This window comes from Mobula birostris, chromosome 13 (assembly GCF_030028105.1).
Source record: "Mobula birostris isolate sMobBir1 chromosome 13, sMobBir1.hap1, whole genome shotgun sequence".
Lineage (NCBI taxonomy): Eukaryota > Metazoa > Chordata > Chondrichthyes > Myliobatiformes > Myliobatidae > Mobula > Mobula birostris.
This window is the reverse complement of record NC_092382.1, coordinates 95,203,596-95,223,174: the sequence shown is the minus strand read 5'-3', so window position 1 is coordinate 95,223,174 and position 19,579 is coordinate 95,203,596. Positions and strand designations below refer to the sequence as shown.

The following is a 19,579-nucleotide window of genomic DNA, read 5'->3' as shown; positions in this document are numbered from 1 at the left end:
CAATCTATTTGTATATCTATCCAACTACCTATCTATCTATTTATTTTTATCCATTTATCTGTCTGCCATATATCTATAATTATCTATCTATTTATCTATCTCTCTATCTATTTATTTATCTGGTTGTTTATTTATTGGCTTCACAGTCCACAGCGTTCTAATCTTGCCCCCGATGTTTGCGTGCATTGCACCCTCTCTGTACCTGTGGTGCTTTATTCTGCGTTTTTTAATGCCGTACTAGATCTAGTACTAGGTAATGAACCGGGTCAGGTCACAGACTTCTCAGTGGGTGAGCACCTGGGGGACAGTGACCACCGCTCCCTGGCCTTTAGCATTATCATGGAAAAGGATAGAATCAGAGAGGACAGGAAAATTTTTAATTGGGGAAAGGCAAATTATGAGACTATAAGGCTAGAACTTGCGGTGTGAAATGGGATGATGTTTTTGCAGGGAAATGTACTATGGACATGTGGTCGATGTTTAGAGATCTCTTGCAGGATGTAAGGGATAAATTTGTCCCAGTGAGGAGAATAAAGTGAAGGAACCATGGGTGACAAGTGAGGTGGAAAATCTAGTCAGGTGGAAGAAGTCAGCATACATGAGATTTAAGAAGCAAGGATCAGATGGCTCTATTGAGGAATATAGGGAAGCAAGAAAGGACCTTAAGAAGGGGCTGAGAAGAGCAAGAAGGGGGCATGAGAAGGCCTTGGCGAGTAGGGTAAAGGAAAACCCCAAGGCATTCTTCAATTATGTGAAGAACAAAAGGATGACAGGAGTGGAGGTAGGACCGATTAGAGATAAAGGTGGGAAGATGTGCCTGGAGGCTATGGAAGTGAGCGAGATCCTCAATGAATACTTCTCTTCGCTATTCACCAATGAGAGGGAACTTGATGATGGTGAGGACAATATGAGTGAGGTTGATGTTCTGGAGCATGTTGATATTAAGGGAGAGGAGGTGTTGGAGGTGTTAATATACATTAGGACAGATAAGTCCCCGGGGCCTGGCGGAATATTCCCCAGGCTGCTCCACGAGGTGAGAGAAGAGATTGCTGAGCCTCTGGCTAGGATCTTTATGTCCTCGTTGTCCACGGGAATGGTACCGGAGGATTGGAGGGAGGAGAATGTTGTCCCCTTGTTCAAAAAAGGTAGTAGGGATAGTCCGGGTAATTATAGACCAGTGGGCCTTATGTCTGTGGTGGGAAAGCTGTTGGAAAATATTCTTAGAGATAGGATCTATAGGCACTTGGAGAATCATGGTCTGATCAGGGACAGTCAGCATGGCTTTGTGAAGGGCAGATCGTTCTAACAAGCCTGATAGAGTCTGAGGAGGTAACCAGGCATATAGATGAGGGTAGTGCAGTGGATGTGATCTATATGGATTTTAGTAAGGCATTTGACAAGGTTCCACACGGTAGGCTTATTCAGAAAGTTAGATGGCATGGGATCGAGGGAAGTTTGGCCAGGTGGATTCAGAATTGGCTTGCCTACAGAAAGCAGAGGGTAGAGGGAGTACATTCAGATTGGAGGATTGTGACTAGTGGTGTCCCACAAGGATCTGTTCTGGGACCTCTATTTTTCGTGATTTTTATTAACGACCTGGATGTGGGGGTAGAAGGGTGGGTTGGAAAGTTTGCAGACGACACAAAGGTTGGTGGTGTTGTAGATAGTGTAGAGGATTGTCGAAGATTGCAGGGAGACATTGATAGGATGCAGAAGTGGGCTGAGAAGTGGCAGATGGAGTTCAACCCGGAGAAGTGTGAGGTGGTACACTTTGGATGGACAAACTCCAAGGCAGAGTGCAAAGTAAATGGCAGGATACTTGGTAGTGTGGAGGAGCAGAGGGATCTGGGGGTACTTGTCCACAGATCCCTGAAAGTTGTCTCACAGGTGGATAGGGTAGTTAAGAAAGCTTATGGGGTGTTAGCTTTCATAAGTCGAGGGACAGAGTTTAAGAGTCGTGATGTAATGATGCAGCTCTATAAAACTCTGGTTAGGCCACACTTGGAGTACTGTGTCCAGTTCTGGTCACCTCACTATAGGAAGGATGTGGATGCATTGGAAATGGTACAGAGGAGATTTACCAGGATGCTGCCTGGTTTGTGATAGGGGATTCTATGGTCAGGGGGGCAGATAGGAGATTTTGTGGGGGAGATCGGGAGTCTCGGATGGTATGTTGCCTCCCTGGTGCCGGGGTCCGGGACATCTCAGATCGGGTGCAGGTTATTCTCGAGAGGGAGGGCAAGAATCCAGATGTTGTGGTCCATGAAGGGACCAACGACGTGGGTAGGAAGAGTGAGGGGCTCCTGTGTAGTGAGTTCAGGGAGTTAGGTGCGAAGCTGTAGGGCAGGACCTCCAGGGTAACAATCTCGGGATTGCTACCTGTGCCACGTGCGAGTGAGGCGAGGAACAGAAGGATTATACAGATCAATACGTGGCTGAGAGGATGGTGCAGGAGGGAGGGCTTCAGGTTTTTAGATAATTGAGCTTTGTTCCAGGGAAGGTGGGATCTGTTCCGACAGGACGGTTTACACCTGAACTGGAGGCGTACTAACATTCTTGCAGGAAAGTTTGCTAGTGCTGTTTGGGGGTACTTAAACTAAATTTGCAGGGGGCAGGGATCCAGAATGTGAGAGAGGATAGCGAGATGAAGTATAAGGGACAGGTGGGGACTACACGGTTCCGGAATATTCAGTGTGAAGTAGAGAAAGGTGAGGCGGAACGAGTGATAAGGAGGATACATGTGCAGAGGGATGGTCGGACGGAGCATGGAGTTAAATGTGCAGAAAGAGTAAGTAAATTTTAGAAGGACAACAAAATTCAAGGGGCGTATAGCCCGGTGAGAGTTCGGGGAGCTGGGTTATGCAAAATAGGCAGCGATTTAAACAGAGAGAGGAGATATGAGTTAAAAATTCTATATCTGAATGCACGAAGTGTCAGAAATAAGGCAGATGAGCTTGAAGCTCAGGTGCGAATGGGTAACTATGATGTTGTTGGTATAACGGAGACATGGCTGCAGGGGGATCAGACCTGGGAACTGAATGTACAAGGGTATACGTGCTATCGAAGGGACAGAAAGGTGGGCAGAGGGGGTGGGGTGGCCCTGTTGGCGAGGAATGAGATTCAGTCCCTTGCGAGGGGGGACATAGAAGCAGGAGAGGTAGAGTCAGTGTGGATAGAACTGAGGAACAGTAAGGGTAAAAAGACCCTAATGGGTGTTATCTACAGGCCCCCAAACATAACATGGATATTGGGTGCAAGTTGAATAGGGAGTTAACAATGGCATGTGGCAAAGGAAATGTCGCAGTAGTTATGGGGGATTTCAACATACAGGTGAACTGGGAAAATCAGGTTGGTACTGGACCCCAGGATAGGGAGTTTGTAGATTGCCTACGGGATGCATTTTTGGAGCAGCTTGTACGAGAGCCCACCAGGGAGAAGGCTATTCTGGATTTAGTGTTGTGCAATGAACAGGATTTGATAAGTGATCTTGAAGTAAAGGAGCCATTAGGAGGTAGTGACCATAATATGATAAGTTTTTATCTGCAAGTTGAGAGGGATAAGGGCAGATCAGAAGTGTCAGTAGTGCAGTTGAACAAAGGAGACTATGGAGCCATGAGGGAGGAGCTGGCCAAAGTTGACTGGTTGGATATCCTAGCAGAAAAGACAGTGGAACAGCAATGGCAGGTATTCTTGGGAATAATGTACAGGGTGCAAAATCAGTTCATCCCCCGGAGAAGGTAGGATTCAAAGGGGGGAAAGTGGCCACAGTGGTTGACAAAGGAAGTCAGAGATAGCAGAGCATTAAAAAAGAAGTATAACAGAGCTAAGGTGAGTGGGAAGACGGATGATTGGGAAATTTTTAAAGAGCAACAGAACTTAACTAAAAAGGCAATACGGGGAGAAAAAATGAGGTATGAACGCAAGCTATCTAGGAATATAAAGGAGGATAGCAAAAGTTTTTTAGGTATGTGAAGAGAAGGAAGATAGTTAAGAACAATGTTGGGCCCTTGAAGAATGAATTGGGAGAAATTGTTATGGGAAACAGAGAAATGGCAGACGAATTTAATAAGTACTTTGGATCTGACTTCACTGGGGAAGACGCAAGCAATCTCCCAGATGTATGGATGGGCCAAGGACATAGGGTAACAGAGAAACTGAAACAGATTGACATTAGGAAGGAAACGGTGATCAGTAGACTGATGGGACTGAAGGCTAACAAATCTCCAGGTCCAGATGGTCTGCATTCTAGGATACTAAAGGAGGTGGCTCTGGAAATTGCGGATGCATTGGTGATCATTTTCCAATGTTCCTTAGATTCAGGATCAGTTCCTGAGGATTGGCGAATGGCTAATGTTATCCCACTTTTTAAGAAAGGACGGAGGGAGAAAACAGAGAACTATCGCCCTGTTAGCCTAACATCAGTAGTGGGGAAGATGCTAGAGTCCATTATTAAAGATGAAATAGCGGCATATCTTGATAGCAGTGATAAGATTGGGCCGAGCCAGCATGGATTTACCAAGGGCAAATCATGCTTGACTAATCTATTGGAGTTTTTCGAGGATGTAACCAGGAAGATAGACGTGGGAGATCCAGTGGATGTGGTGTACTTTGACTTTCAGAAGGCATTCGATAAGGTACCACATAAGAGATTGGTGGGTAAAATCAGAGCTCATGGCTTTGCGGGGAGGATACTGACATGGATAGAAAACTGGTTAGCAGATAGAAAGCAAAGGGTAGCAGTGAATGGGTGTTTCTCGGAAAAGCAGGTGGTGACTAGTGGGGTGCCACAGGGCTCGGTATTGGGACCACAGCTGTTTACGATTTACGTCAATGATTTAGAGGAAGGCATTGTGAATAACATCAGCAGGCTTGCTGATGATACTAAGCTGGGTGGTATGTAACATGTGATGAGGATGTTAGGAGAATTCAAGGTGACTTGGATAGGCAGGGTGAGTGGGCAGAAACTTGGCAGATGGCGTTTAATGTGAATAAGTGTGAGGTTATTCACTTTGGGAGCAAGAACAGGAAAGCAGATTATTATCTGAACGGTGTGGAGTTAGGTAAGGGAGAAATACAAAGAGATCTAGGAGTACTTGTTCATCAGTCTCTGAAGGTGAATGAGCAAGTGCAGCAGGCAGCGAAGAAGGCTAATGGAATGTTGGCCTTTATTACAAAGGGAATTGAGTACAAGAGCAAGGAAATCCTTTTGCATTTGTACAGGGCCCTGGTGAGACCACACCTGGAGTATTGTGTGCAGTTTTGGTCTCCAGGGTTAAGGAAGGACATCCTGGCTGTGGAGGAGGTGCAGCGTTGGTTCACTAGGTTAATTCCTAGGATGTTCGGACTGTCTTACGCAGAGAGGTTAGAGAGACTGGGCTTGTACACGCTGGAATTAAGGAGACTGAGGGGGGATCTGATTGAGACATATAAGATTATTAAGGGATTGGAGAAGATAGAGGCAGGAAATATGTTCCAGGTGCTGGGAGAATCCAATACCAGAGGACATGATTTAAGAATAAGGCGTAGGTCATTTAGGACAGAGCTGAGGAGGAACTTCTTCTCCCAGAGAGTTGTGGAGGTGTGGAACGCGCTGCCTCAGAAGGCAGTGGAGGCCAATTCTCTGGATGCTTTCAAGAAGGAGCTAGATAGGTATCTTATGGACAGGGGAATCAAGGGTTATGGGGACAAGGCAGGAACCGGGTATTGATAGTAGATGATCAGCCATGATCTCAGAATGTCTATTATCTATTATCTATTGTCTATTATCTATTATCTATTGTCTATTACGGGAGCTAGAGCTTTACTCTTTGGAGACAAGGAGGATGAGAAGAGACATGATAGAGGTGTACAAGATAATAAGAGGAATAGATAGAGTGGATAGCCAGCGCCTCTTCCCCAGGGCATCACTGCTCAATACAAGAGGACATGGCTTTAAGATAAGGGGTGGGAAGTTCAAGGGGGATATTAGAGGAAGGTTGTTTACTCAGGGAGTGGTTGGTGCGTGGAATGCACTGCCTGAGTCAGTGGTGGAGGCAGATACACTAGTGAAGTTTAAGAGACTACTACACAGGTATATGGAGGAATTTAAGGTGGGGGCTTATATGGGAGGCAGGGTTTGAGGGTCGGCACAACATTGTGGGCCGAAGGGCCTGTACTGTGCTGTACTATTCTATGTTCTATGTTCTCTGTTCTGTTATGGTTTAACATTTCCTGTCTCAATGAGCCGTTGTAATGAATGACTCCATGCGCAGAGAATGCATGGCAGGTTTTTCACCGGAGTCCTCGTGAGGGGTCTCGACTGTCTGTTGATTTCCTGACCTGCTGAGTTCTTCCAGTATTTCGTAGGAATCAGCCAATTTGGCCCATTTGACATTCATAAAGAAAACAAGCGGTGTAGCGGTGTGAGTTAGACAGTAGAGGGCGCAGTGAGCAGTCGGTAGCTCAGGGCCTGAGCAGTTCAGTCGATCGAACATCGTACTTTTAAACGGAGAGTCGAGGCTTCAACTCCTTTTTCAAGCGCTACCTGTGCCGTTCTATGTCCTATGCCCTATGATTCAACAACTCACATTCTAAATACTATTTATTGCTTGTTTTTGTTTTGATTTTCCGTCTGTGTTTGCACAATTTGTTGTGTATTACATTGGGTCTTTGTCTGTAGTTTTTCATTGATCTTGTTGTGTTTCTTTGTATTGACTGTGAAGGCGTAACTCAAATATCATCTGTAAATTTGATGATGCTGCAACCATTGTTGGTAGAATCTCAGATGGAGACGAGAGGGCGTACAGGAGTGAGATATAGCAACTAGTAGCGAGGTGTCGCAGCAACAACCTGGCACTCAACGTCAGTAAGACGACAGAGCTGATTGTGGTCTTCAGGAAGGGTAAGACGAAGGAACACATACCGATCCTCACAGAGGGATCAGAAGTGGAGAGGGTGAGCAGCTTCAAGTTCCTCGGTGTCAAGATCTGTGAGGACCTAACCTGGTCCCAACATATAGATGCAGCTAAAAAAAAAAAGAAGGCAAGACAGCGACTGCTGTACTTCAGTGGGATTTTGAAGAGATTTGGGTATGCCAACAAATACGCTCAAAAACTTCAATATATGTATTGTGGAGAGCATTCTGACAGCCTGCATCAGTGTTTGGCATTGGTGGATTGGGGGGGGGCTACTGAACAGGACCTGCAGAGGGTCGTAAATTTAGTCGGCTCCATCTTGTGCACTAGCCTACAAAGTACCCAGGACATCTTCAGGGTGTCTCAGAAAGGCAGCGTCCATTATTAAGGACCCCCAGCACCCAGGGCATGTCCTTTTCTCACTGTTACCATCAGGTAGGAGGTACAGAAGCCTGAAGGCGCATAGTCAGTGATTCAGGAACAGCTTCTTCCCCTCTGCCATCCAATTCCTAAATGGATATTGAATCCGTGAACACTCCCTCACTTTTTAAATATACATTACTTCTGTTTTTGCGCGATTTTTAACCTATTCGATGTAATTGATTTACTTATTTATTATTATTTTCCCTCTTCTTGTAGATTATGTATTGCATTGAACAGCTGCTGCTAAGTTAACAAATTTCACGTTATCTGCCCGTAATGATAAACTCGATTCTGATTCCGATTCTGATTCTGAAGGTGCCTATATCAGATTTTCTTCGTTGACTACAGAACAGCGTTCAACACTATCATTCCCTGGAAACGAACCAATAAACTCCAACAACTGGGCCTCGATTCCTCCTTATGTAACTGAAACCTCGATTTCCTCACTCCCAATCAGATCGGATTGGCAACAACATGTTCTCCGCAATCAGCATCCAGACAGGTCTGCAAGCGTAGCCCCTCTGCTCTACTCGCTTTATGTTTATGATGTACAAGTCCGGTGCCATATTTAACCTTGCTGATGACGTCACTGTTGTTGGCCGAATCAGGCTGGTGACAGACTGGCATACAGGAGGGAGAATGAAAATCTGGTGAGGAATTTGCATTTATTTAACCTTGAACCCGTCCCACAACGCGAGGGAGCAAAATATCTTTGCGCTATGACCCCGCTGCAATGTACGGACATGTGAATTTTAAAGTCTAATGGCTTGGAGAAAGAAACTGTCCCGTAGCCTGTTGGTCCCGGCTTCAATGCTGCGGTTCCGTTTGCCAGGCGGAAGCAGCTGAGACGGTCTATGGTTGGGGTGACGGGTGATCTTCCAAGAACGTGGGGACGCTGGCGTGGCCTCTCTGTGACGTCACACGCGCCGGCCCGAGAACAGACCCTCCAACATGCTGACGCCAGGCAATTTAAAGTTACCGAGCCCTACCTGCTGCTATAATTTTCCTCAGTGGAGGGAAGTTTACATCCACAGATGCAATAGGCTGTCGGTGCCACTCTCTGCAGTACCCAGCGATCAGAGTCGGCGCAGTTCCCATACCAGGCGGTGATGCAGCCAGTCAGGATCCTCTCAATGGTACCCCTGTAGAAGGTCTTGAGGATTTGGGAGACTACTTCAGTCGTCTGAGGTGGAACAGACGCTGTTGTGGTTTTTTTGCCACACAGCCGGTTTGCAGAGTCCAGGTGAGATCATCGGTGCTGTGTCTAAGGAGCAACTTGAAACTACTCTCCCTCCCAACTACAGTCCCATTGATGTCGATCGGGGCCAACCTGTCTCCGTTCCCTCATGTAACCCACGATCAGCTCTTTTGTTTTTTGGGCATTGAAGGAGAGGTTGTCATCTTAGTACTACTGTGTCAGGGTGTTAACCTCTCCTCTGTAGACTGCCTCATCGCCGCTAGAAATAAGGCCGATCAATGTCGTGCCATCTGCCAACTGGATCAGCAGATTGGAGCTGAGCGTGGCAGCGTGTAAACGGAGTAGAGGAGGCGACTCTGGACGCAACCCTGGTGGACGCCTTTTGCTGAGGTTCGGAGGGGCAGAGGCGAGGAAGCCCATCTTTACCACCCGTCGGCGATCCGATAGCAGCAACCTCTCACTCATCTTCAGCAAAATTACAGGAGGAAGAAACTGGGGGTGTACGAGTCACTCCCCATGCGGGGGTCGGAGGTGGGGAGGGTCGGTAACTTTTAGCACGTTGGAGGGTCTGTTCTGGGGCCGGCGCGTCTGACGTCACAGAGAAGGCACGACAGCGCCCCCACGTTCCCGGAAGTCCGCGAAGACCCGGCCACGTCATTTGAGGCACCGACACACTCACCTGTAGCCCTGCGGTGTGGAGTGCCGTGACCGGTTGCCTCGCTGCCGGACATGGAAGCGCCGCTGCCGAGGAGTCGAAAAATCAACGTAAAGTGGTGAGTTCATCCCAGGCCATCACGGGGAAACTCTCCCCACCGTTCAGCACATCAGAACGGAGCGCTGTCGCCGGAAAGCAACATCCATCATCAAGAAAGCCCATCTTTCAGGACATGCTCTCTTCTCGCTGTGGCCGCCGGGAAGGAGGTACACACGTTGCATCTAGTGACATGATCTCGGGGCTGACGCCCCCTCCCCGACTAAATTTCAGTACTCTTGTTTGGGTGGATGCTGCGTGTTGTGTCCCCTATGTAACATCAGTACCCCGAAATAACATTCAGTTAAACGGTTAAACGATTAAGATTTTATATTTAAGTATGGGGTTAGTAGAGAGACAAAAGAAAAGGAAAACAAATAAAAGTCGCCAATAATCTCATGAACATGTCCAGTGCACAAACGTTGGAGCTCACGGATTCCCTTTCGCTCGTTGTCGGCCCCTGGGCTCTCGCCCCGAGCCCAGGCCCAGCGGGTCTGGCAACCATCTCCTCAAGCCACCTCTTCTCCCTTCAGCCTCCTCGCGCCTCCTCTCCCCAGCCTGCGCAAACTAACAGCTTTCACACAGACATACAGAATAACATCTGTGCCAATTGGTTAGCAAATGAATACATGTCCCGTTATGAGTAATTATAAACCAAACATGCTGCTATAGAGAACCACTGCCTCAACAGTTAACAGTACAGAGAAGCCGTTTTATTCACCTTACCAGTAACATAAAACAGGAAACCCTTACATACAGATGCCTGAGGTCCCGCACCGCCAGGTTCAGGAACAGTTATTACCTTTCAACCACCAGACTCCAGGAACAGCGTGGGTAACTTTACTCACCTCGGCTCTGTGCTGTTTCCACAAGCTATAGATTCGCTTTCAAAGATTCTACAACTCACGTTCTCAGTATTATTTGTTACTTTATTTATTATTTTTCTTTTCTCATTTCGCCATTGTTTGTTCGTCTCCGTTGTGTATTTTTTATTTGATTCTATTGCATTTTTTTTGTTCCACTGTGCAAACATGTAGCACACAGGGATATTTGCGTCTTTCGATAATAAATATACTTTGAAATTCGGATTTTGCCCCTGAGTTTCATTTCTCGCTATCGTAGTAATTAGCACGAAGCTTCATCGTACCAATGGCAGCGTTCAATTCCCGCCCCTGCCGGTGAGAAGTTTGTACGTTCTCCCCGTGACCGCGTGGGTTTCCTCCGGGTGCTCCGGTTTCCTCCCACAGTTCAAAGATGTACCGACTAGTAGGTTAATCTGTCATTGTAAATTGTCGCGTGATTAGGCGAGGGTGATTTCGGGAGATTGCTCCGTGGTGCGGCTCGAAGGCCCGAAGGGCCGATTCCGCGCTGTGTCTCCATGAATAAACAGAACAAATAAATAAATATATAAACTGATGGATAGCCCAATGAATGAGTGAATAAACAGCTACAAAGATAGATAGATAGACAGACAGATTGATAAATAGATAGGCAAATAGATAGGCACTCAGATAGATCGCTAGATATTTAAATAATAGAGAGACAGATGGAAACATAGACAGACAGAGACAGATAATCAGTTAGATTGATAGTTAGACAAACAGATAGACAGATAGATAGATAGACAGATAGATAGATGTTCAGACAATAGAGAGACAGACAGATACATAGTCAGACAGATAGTTAGATAGATACAGCTAGATAGGCAGATAGATAGATAAACAGATAGATAGGCAGATAGATATTTAGACAGATCGATCGACAGAAGACAGACAGACAGACAGATAGATAGATAGACAGATAGATGAATATTTAGGTAGATAGATAGTTTGATAGCTGGATCGACAGATAGATAGACAGACAGACATATAGAAAGAGAAAAAAATATATATCTGTCTATCTGTCTGTCTATTTATTTATCTGTCCGCCGTCTACCGATCTATCTAAATGACTATCTGCCTATCTATGTTTCTATCTATCTGTCTATTTATCTATCTAAATATCCAACTATCTATCTGTCTCCAGTCTATCTATCTAAATATTTATCTCTGTCTATCTGTCGATCTATCTGTCTTCTGTTTATCTATCTAAATATCTATCAACTATCTATCGATCTGTTTGTCTATTTATCTGTCTATCTATCTCTCTGTCTATCTATCTATCTCTCTGCCTACCTGTCTTCTGTCTGTCTATCACAATATCTATCTGTCTACCTATCTATCTGTTTATCTATCTAGCTATCTGTCTGACGATCTATCGGCCCATCTATCTACTTATCTATCGATCGATCTACTTATCTAAATATCCATCTATCTATCTGTCTATTTTAATAATACACTTACTTAATTTCTGGGTAGAAAGCTTTATCAATTATAGGGCGAGAGCTGAAATCACTGATGCGCGATCCAAAAGAAAATAAATACCAGAGTTATTGAGAAGTCGTACCACCAAGATACTTCTAAGAATTTTGATGACAAGAACTAAATGTAAGATACAGGCTGAAATAGGTAAAGAACAATGTGGGGTTTTGTGAAAGGTACAGAAACGCAATATTGATGTTAAAGATACTATCAGAACAAAAGTGCAAAACGATTTGTTTGTTTGTTTTATCGACTACACAAAAGCATTTAATAAAGTGAAGGACAATAAGTTATTTGAAATATTACGGAAAACTCTAGATCTAGATTCTAAAGACCTCTGCCTAATCAGAAATCTGTACTGGGAACAAACTGCCGCTGTAAGAATAGATGGAGAAGCGAGTCAGTTTACGAAAATCTAGAGAGGCGTTAGACAAGGGTGTGTTTTCTCCCTGATTTATTTAATGTGTGCAGTGAAACAATATTACAAAAAAATAAGGGAGAACTCGGAAAACAAAATTGGCGGTGAAAACATCAATAACTTCAGCTATGCAGATGACACTATGTTAATTGCAAGTACGGAGAAAGAACTACAAAACTTAATTGATATAATTGTTGAAGAAAGTGCAAAAATGGGTCTATCTATCAATTGCAAAAAGACAGAATGTATAGTGATATCCAAAAAGAAGGATAATCCTATCTGCAGGCTGAGAATAAACGGGGAAAACATAAATCAAGTACAGAACTTTTGCTACTTAGGAAGCTGGGTGACATCAGATGGCAGGTGTGACATGGACATCAAAAGAAGAATAGGGATGGCAAAAGACACATTTACGACAATGAAGAGTATACTGACCAGCACTAAACTAGGCATGACAACCCGCCTCATAGTATTGAAATGTTACGTTTATCCAGTTATGTTATATGGCTCAGAATGTTGAACAATATCTAGTAACATGAGGAAACGAATTGAAGCAGCAGAGATGCGGTTTTTGAGGAGGATGCAAAGAATATCATGGATGAAATGAATACCTAATGAAGATGTCATGAACAGAGCAAACACAAAAAGAGAAATAATGTATGAGATCATGAAAAGGCAACGTAACTTCATCGGGCATGTGATCAGGAAAGAGGAGTTAGAATGCACGGTAATTATGGGAAAGATTAAAGGGAAGAAAGCGAGAGGAAGACAGAGACAAATGATGATGAATGCCGCAGCCAGAGAACTGGAAATGAATACCAATGAATTGATCCACCTGACCCGAAACAGGAGAGTGTGGGCCATGGCGGTCAAAGCTCAAACTGGACACGGCACATGATGATGATGATGATGATGATGAAGATTGAGAAGTACAGCGCCCAAAGAGCCATCCCGCACAGCAACCCACACATCTCACAAAACTCTTTGACCCACTACCGTCAGGAAGGAGCAACAGGAGTATCAGGACAGGAACTGACAGAGGGGGTAATACCTTCTTCCGGGAGGCTGTGAGATTAATGATTACCCTGCTGGGGCACCCCGCACTGTAATAGGGTCACGCTAACCCCTACTAGTTGGAGATGATGTTTACACGCCCTTTGTAAGGTCATCCCGTATGAGATCCTTTTTGCATGCTATATATGCAGAATTAAAAGCATCGCCTGAACAGGGACTTGAACCCTGGACCCTCAGATTAAAAGTCTGATGCTCTACCGACTGAGCTATCCAGGCTCGGGGAAATGCTGAATATTCTAACTATTTATGTCACAACTGAAGTTGGGTTAATCCGATGTAAACTTTGTTCTTAAAGCTGCCTATTGATTTCACCCCATTCGTCAGCTCCTCCCCGAATTTTCTTTGTGTCAGTCCATAGATACCCGTGTTGCTGCAGGAGCCGAACAATTTTAAAGTAGCCCCAGACTGTTATATGATATAGCACTGTCCAAAATTCTTAGGCACACCAGCTATATCTATCTATCTATCTATCTATCTATCTATCTATCTATCTATCTCTGTCTCTCACTCTATCTATCTGTCTATCTACCTATCTATCTATCTATCTCTATCTCTCTCTCTATATATATATATGTACCGAAGATCTATACCATATCCTCTTCGAGATGCTCTACTCTCGCCATTCCCAACATCTTCTGCTCCCGCCAGATTTACAAACTCGCTCTCCGCCCCCACGTTGACGAGTATAGTACTGTGCAAACGTCTTAGGCGCCTTTGTGGCGCAGCTGGTAGCGAAGGAGTGCCGAGGCGTGGGGTGGTGCAGCTGCAGGAACACCCATCCCCGAGTTTTTCACACGGAGAGTGGTGGGTGCGTGGAATGCACGGCTGGCGACGGCGGTAGAGGTGGATACAGTGGGATCTCTAAAGGGACTCTCAGATAGGTACATGGAGCTCAGAAAAACAGAGGACTATGCGGTAGGGAAATTCTAGACATTTTTTGTAGAGTAGGTTACGTGGTCGGTACAACATTGTGGGCCGAAGGGCCTGTAATGTGCTGTAGATTTCTATGTTCTATGTTCTGTGATACCAGGCAAGGTGATTTGATCCCGAACAATCGGGTTTATTGATCATCACAGAACGTCTCTCTGGTCCTTCCCGCTCTCACTCCTCTCCCTTCCCCTTTGCCCAACCATGATTCCCCTCTCGCTGCCACCTTCCAACTCTCAGTCCACAACAGACACCCGTATCAGAATCAGGCTTTCATCCATCATGCATAGACGTCATTATTTTTGTTTTGCGACACCAGTACAGTGCGATACATAAAATTACGACAGAACTCTGCAAAAGCCTTAGCTTCCCCAGCTACGTATACGTGGCCAAGTATTCATGTGGGCGTGATGCAGTTTTTGTCCAGGTAAACAGCATTTTCCGCTGCTCCAGGTCACAGAAGGCACAATATTAGTTGTCCAGTATAAGCTAAAATTGGCTGCTAGGACGAGCAACAAAATCCTCAGCCTTCTCGGCCCCTGGATCACCTCTGTTCCCAGCATTGCTCCGAAATCTGCGGCGGGCCTTATTCGCTGCTTTAATGTGTCTGCTAGCTGAAACACCGAGACGCGGACCTGAACCAACGGGAACAACGGTGTCAGAATCTCGTCAAATAACTGGTGACCTCTCCACGGGGAGGGTGGTGAAGTTTACGGGCTTGGGGGTGCGCTGCTCTGTGCGCCCTGCAAAGTAAAGCGGGTACGACTGAGCGCAGCTGCCCGCTCCCACTGCCACCATCACCAGAGTCGCTGCTCTCCCCGTGCACGGTCGCGTCCGCGGCTTTTGCAGGCAGATCAATCGCGATGGAGCGATCGAAAGTGAAAGCGGCAGTCGGCCAAAGGGAACAACCGAGAGGGTAGGTCCCACAGCACGCACGCTGCGGCGATTTGTCCAGGAAATCGGCATACACATAGAGAGAACTGATTTTATCTCATGCAACAGCGAGGACGTCGACGCATCGCATCTGCCGCTGCCATGGCAACGAGGTAGCAATACATTTGAGGAGACCACAGTCAAGATCACAGTCGCTGTTAACTGAAAGAAATATAACAGAAAAAAGGAGAAATAGACCTCTCCCAGTGGGCCTCACACGATTAGGGAGACTTCATTCGACCAGATGGCGCCGCTGCCCGGAGTGGCCGCCCGGTGCACGAGTGCGCCTGCGCGGACCCAATGGTCGATCCAGGGACGAGCGACTGCGGTCCAATCAGCTTCACGCTCTGAAGATGACGAAGTGGCTCGTCCTCCGCCGGTTCCCCTAAGTTCAAAGTTCAAAGTAAGCTAATTATCAAAAGTACAGGGCCCTGAGATTCGTTCCCTTGGGGGCACTTGCAGTAACTACCAAGCAACTGCAAAGGCAACAAACCGCGCAAGTACACAAACGAACAAAACAAAATAGCAATTAAATAAATCAATAAATATACAGACAAATAGATTGACAGATAGATAGGCAGACAGACAGATAGATAGATAGACCGATAGATAGATAGATAGATAAATTCGATAGATGGATGGATCTATAGATAGATAGATTCAATAGATAAATAAATAGACATTTAGATAAATATATAAATAGATATTTAGATAAATAGATAGACAGATAGATAGATTGATTGATAGATAGATAGGTAAACGATAGATAGACGATAGATAGATAGATAGACAGACAGAGAGATGAGCAATAGATAGATAGATTCGATAGATAGACAGACAGAGAGATAGATAGATAGATAGAGAGAGAGAGAGAGAGAGAGAGAGAGAGAGACGTAGATAGATAAATAAGCAATAAATATCCGGAATATGAGTTGAGGAGTCGTTGGAAGTGAATCAGATTGTGGAATCTGTGCTGGGTGAGTGAAGTTGAGTCAAATTATCGGCTTTGCTTCAAGAACGTGATGGTTGGGGGGAATAACCTACGCTGAAATTTGTGCTCTGTGACCCAGGCCTCCCACACCTCCTTCCAGATGGCGACTGCGAGAAGAGAGCACGGCCTGGGTGGTGGGGGTTCTTGATGACGGATGCTGTATTTTTTTTGTGAGAACGCTCTTTGTAGATGTGCTCAAAGGCGGGGAGGGCTTTAACCCATCGTAGAGAACAGACAGCTGGATATGTTTGGGTCTGGTCCATCGGGTGAGGGCATCTTGTATTCGCCATCCTGCCTTCTTATCCTCTCTCTGGCGAATACGGATGAGAAGTGTTTATTTAGTGTCCCCTCATATTCTTTCTCCACGTTTCGCTTGCCCCTCCATCCCCAAAGGGGATCTATTTCAACCTTGGCTAGATTTTTGATGTACTGAGGGGACTGCGGGGCATTCTCAAGCGGGGCGCTGAGCAACTTGAAGTGGACAATTTCACAAAATACACAGGTTATCGCTGCTCAGTTGTCTGGCTGTTACACCAGAGGGGATAACTGCACTCGCTCCCCACAATGAACTGGATTCCTCGAGCTACGGACACGCTTTTAAGGACTCTGCAACTCGGCATCCAGGACATCTTCAAGGAGCGGCGCCTCAAAAAATGCGGCTTCCATCATTAAGGACCCCCCCACCCCCACCCCCCGTCACCCAGGACGTGCACTCTCCTCACTGTTACCATCAGGAAGGAGGTACAGAAACCTGAAGGCACACACTCGGCGATTCAGGAACAGCTTCTTCCCCTCTGTCATCCCAATTCTGAAATGGACATTGAACCCACGATCACTACCCCAATACTTTTTCCCTCTCTTTTTGCACTACTTAATTAATTTAACCTTTTAATATATACATTTCTTCCTGTAATGTACAGTTTTAACCATTATGTATTACAGTGCACTACACCTTCTCCCTCACTACCACTCAGTGCCCCAGGCGGTCCTTCCTGTTGAGGCGACTCTCCAGCTGTGAGTCTGTTGGGGTCACCCACGGGTGCTCCTGGTGTGGTCTCTTGTACACCAGTGATTGGGAGACCGCTACACTGAGCACCAACGCTCCATTCGCCAGGAAAAGCAGCGATTCCCCCGGTGGCCACCCATTTCAATTCTGCTTCCAATCCACGGCCTCCTCTACTGTCGCGACGAGGCCAGACTCAGGTCGGAGGAGCAACACCTTATATTCCATCCGTGTAGCCTCCAACCTGATGGCATGAAACTCGATTCCTCGAACTTCCCGTAATTGACCCCCAGCCCCTCCTCTTCACCATTTCCCCCATTCCCGTTCCCCGCTCTCGCTGTATCTCCTTACCTGCCCGTCACCTCCCTCCGGTGCTCCTCCTCTTCGCTTTCTTCCATTATCGTCCACCTTCTCCTATCAGATTTCCCCTTCTCCAGCCCTTTATCTCTTTCACCAATCGGCTTCCCAGCTCTTTACTTCACCCCTCCCTCACCTTTTATTCCCCAGTCCTGATGAATGGTCCCGGCCAGAGAAGTTGACACATTATTCTTTTCCATAGATGCTGTCTGTCCTGCTGAGTTCCTCCGGCGTTTTGTGTGTGCTACAAGCCTTCAGACCTCCAACAGGTACACCGTCTGGGTCAAGTGCTTTCCGCGGTTGCAGCTTGCCCAAAGAGTGCTTCTACATCGGCCTTTGGGGGGCTGTGGGCGTTCGTGCGGGTGCCTCCGTGTTTTGCTGGTCGACGCGAGCATCAAAGGTACTGATCTCAGATGAATCTGATAACGAATTTAATTAGTTCAGCACGACGTAGTGGGCCGAAGAACCGTCCTTCACTATACTATTCTATGCTCTGTGAGCGGCATACAAAATAAGCTTTTCACTGTATCTCAATGCAGGGGAAATTTACTAACTTTGCGCAGCCTGGACGAGAGCAATGCCGTGGCGTCAGTGAGACAGCAGAGGGCGCGCTGGGCAGGGTCTGGATAGCTCAGTCGGTAGAGCGTCAGACATTTACTCTAAGCGTCCAGACATCAAACGCCTGTTCAAGCGTTGCATTTAAGACGGCATTCCGAGCAGGAAACGTAAACATAGCCAATCTCACACGGCGGGTGGTGGGAGGTGGAGCCTACATTTAAGGAGGGGCGGGGTAAACATAGGATTTTTCTTCTATATTATCCAAAACAATAACGACGACATCTACACGAGTAATCACTACACTATCGCAGCGCAAAATGATGTCATGTTAAAAATAAGGATAAAAAGAGTCGGTAGCGTGAGAAATATTGAAATGTATTCACATGAGAATGTTGTAAATGTGTTTATGGTGTATAAACATGCGATATAAAGACATCTCCTCATCCGGGAGTTGCACCATTGACCCTCAGATTAAAGATCCGATTTGGTTCCTTGATACAAGTACTGAAGTACAGATAAGTGAATCAGGTTTATCATCACATAACACGAAATGTGATGCCTTGTGGCTGCAGTACAGTGTAAGATGTTAAAAAATATCGCTGTGTTACTAAAATAGGTAGAGTATAAAAAGGTGAATAGTCGTTCAGAAATCCGATGGCCGAGGGGAGGAAATTGCTTGTAAGACGTTGGGCATTGTGTCTTCGGGCTCCTGTACCTCCTCCTTGATGGTAAAAACGAGAAGAGAGCATGTCTGAGATGGGGAGGGACTTCAACGATTGATGATGGTTTCTCGAGGTGCCGTGCCTGGAGATATTTTGATGGTGGGGAGTGTTGTGCCTGTGATGGAGCTGGCTAAGGCTACGACCCTCTGCCGCTTCTTTCGATGCTGCGCATTGGAGGCCTCCACGCGGGGCTGTAATGCAACCTGACTCTGTACATCTGCACAAATTTCTAAAGTTCCTTCGCTGACAGACCCAAAAGCCCTCAAACTACCAACGAAGTGGAGCTGCTGGCGAGCCTTCTCCGTAATTACATCAATGTGTTGGGTCCTCTGTGATGCTGATGCTACGTTTGATAAATATAGCGAGGTATTTTTTTTACTATTCAAATCTGCCCCAAACCCATGGCCAACCTATACATCTCTAGCACATAAAGCAGCCTATCGCGTGCAAGACAACTTAGCACCACGGATTAGACCACCAGAAACTCCAGAGAGAGTGGCCGCAGCTCCGTCTATCGCGAGAACCAGCCTCCCACCTGTGGACACCATCTACAATTCTCGCTGCCGCCGGGAAACAGCGACCTAACACACACACACACACACACACACACACACACACACACACACATATACACACACATACACAGATACACATACCAACACACACACACACACATACATACACACACCAACACACACACACACACACACACACACACACACACAGATACACACACACACACACACACACACACACACACACACACACACACAGATACACACACACACCAACACACACACACACACACACACACACGCGCGCGCGCACACACACACACATACACATTCTCTCTCTCGCACACACACATACATAACATACACAAACTCTTTCACACACAGTATCTCTCTCTCTCTCTCACTCACACACACACTATCTCTCTCTCACACACTCTTTCTCTCTCTGGCGCGCAC

The 19,579-nt window shown here is 46.1% G+C and overlaps 1 non-coding gene across 1 annotated transcript; it reads right to left on the bottom strand.

Moving 5' to 3' along the window:
* Positions 1 to 13,260: 13,260 nt before the first annotated feature.
* Positions 13,261 to 13,333, bottom strand: trnak-uuu (transfer RNA lysine (anticodon UUU)). The gene has a single exon. It is a non-coding gene; the product is annotated as a tRNA-Lys (tRNA).
* Positions 13,334 to 19,579: the final 6,246 nt, after the last annotated feature.